Source organism: Cyprinodon variegatus, unplaced genomic scaffold, assembly GCF_000732505.1.
Source record: "Cyprinodon variegatus isolate N-32 unplaced genomic scaffold, C_variegatus-1.0 Scaffold1860, whole genome shotgun sequence".
NCBI lineage: Eukaryota > Metazoa > Chordata > Actinopteri > Cyprinodontiformes > Cyprinodontidae > Cyprinodon > Cyprinodon variegatus.
The window spans coordinates 13,274-15,548 of NW_015152313.1; positions in this window are offsets into that span (position 1 = coordinate 13,274).

The window sequence follows — 2,275 nt, forward strand, 5'->3', positions numbered from 1 at the left end:
AAATTATGTACATAGATGTAAGGAATGTACCGCTCATCATAGGTAAATCATTTGTCATTGGTTAAGACCAGTGAAGAGCAGTGGAGAGACACATGCCTGCGTTTAGAAGCTGCAGAAGGCGCATCTGATTTCTATCTATGTCCGCACCACACAAACCAGGCTGGCTTTATAGCCATAACACAGAACTATGGAAGCAGCCTTATAAAATTCTGTTCAATGTAAAACCCCAGGTCCAAGATTTAGCATGTGTTATAATAACTCAGCATTCTTTGCTATCACAATTTGATGAAAATGATTTCAAAGATATTCCAAATGCATTGTGGTCTACAAGAAGAATTGATGCAAGACTGTCGACAACTATAGATTTAGTTGAAATAGATCCTAATACAGGCCAAGGATAATACAATATCTGCTAAAATGTGAAGCAAAGGAAAGTATAAACTAGTTATAAAATTTTAGCGGGTGCAGAAATAAGTTTGTTGTTGTTTGCTGTTGGACCATGTTATTTCAGAAGAAGGTAAAAAGCTACAAGAATGTCTTTTTAAAATTGTACAGTTACTGCAGGGCTTAGATTCCACATTATGAAAAAAAAACTCAGCTTTTCTTAAGTTTTTTTTATGACACACTAATAGCTATGTCAGAGAAGCAGACAGCAATTCACAAAGCTGAATGTAGAACTTTTCTCAACAACTGTCTTAGCTTTGTAAACTTATCAAAAACCGTGCATCCAAACAGTTGGCGGTTAAGCAAGTTATATGACCTTTGTGTTGTTACATTCTCATGGTGATACGCTCATACCTGTAGTGTCTTACTTTTAAGGGTTAAAGGAGACCCGTGTAAACAACAGTTCCCCCATATTCTTATTTTCTGTCTTTATTATATTGTTTAGTTGGATGTGTGTATATAAAGAGAAAACTGTAACTTGAGCGTGTAACAAAATTAATTTCCCTCTGGGATTATTAAAGTATTTCTGATTCTGATTCTGATTAAAACCAGCAGCTATTTTGATCCATTAGCATGTCTCAAACAGGGGGGAGTTATGATGAATATAGTATAGTAACACACACACCAAGGTGTGTAACTACTACTGCTTTTAAATTTTTTTGCATGTCTCACATGTTGTAAATACAATTCACAAGGAAATCATATAACTAAGTGAGGACAGGCGCCAAGAGGTACAGCTCCAGTTGAAGTAATTAGCATGGACTACATTGAGCTGACCCCAAGTGGACAATACAAGTACTGCCTAGTCCTAGTGAACAATTTTTCTAAATGGGTAGAAATTGTTTCCACAAAACATGCCAATGCACTGACAGTATAGCAAAAGTGTTGTATAAACATATCATACCTGAGCATGGTATCCAAAAAAAAATCTTACAAAGTGATAATGGAACACATTTTGTGAATAAAGTGGTATCACTGATGTCCAAACATTTAAACATAAACTTTGAAACATCACTGTTCCTACCATCCACAGAGTGCAGGATTGGTGGACCGAGCTAATGGAGAGGTTAAGAACAGATTCAGAAAATTCATGGCAGAAACAGGAAAGCCATGGCCAGAGTGTTTGCATTTAGTAAAATTACTCATGAGGATTACTCCCATATCTGGTGGTTTGACCCCTTTTTGAAATAGTGAATGGGAAACCTTTTCTTCTACCTTTATGGGAAGGACAGCCATGGGCAGAAAAAGAAAAAGAACATTGACCCATTAACTAAGTGAATTCTGAAACTGTTCAAATACAGAACTGTTCAAAGAACATGTAATCTGCCCAGAGCTCCTTTTTTTTCCCCCACAGGAAGGCCTGAAGCCTGGAGACCAAGTGCTAATTAAAATCATCAAAAGGAAGAATTGGAAAGCTCCTAAGTGTGAAGGACCTACATTGTGCAATTAGCAACTCCAACCGCTGTGAAGATCCAAGAGAGAGACACTTGGATCCACCAGAGTCATTGTAATCTGATTAAAGATTTTGCTCAGCAACAAGCCCAGTTACCTTCACAGGGACCCCACGACTAAGGTAGGGATCTGTGGTGATGTCCAGCTTCAAAGGGGTTTGGTTTTTTAGGACCACTTGTCTCAACGCTGGTGAAGAAACCAACCTAACCCAGTCTTTTAGAGTCTGGTTAGTGGGTGCTTCCTTTGAGGGACTAGTGAAGATGGGAAAAACCAAAGTGGTTTTGCTGCCTGGTGATGACCGTTGGACTGGTGGTCCTAGGGACTCAAACTGACTGCCAGAAACAAAGGAAAAACCAGAATGGTTTTTGATGGATCCACA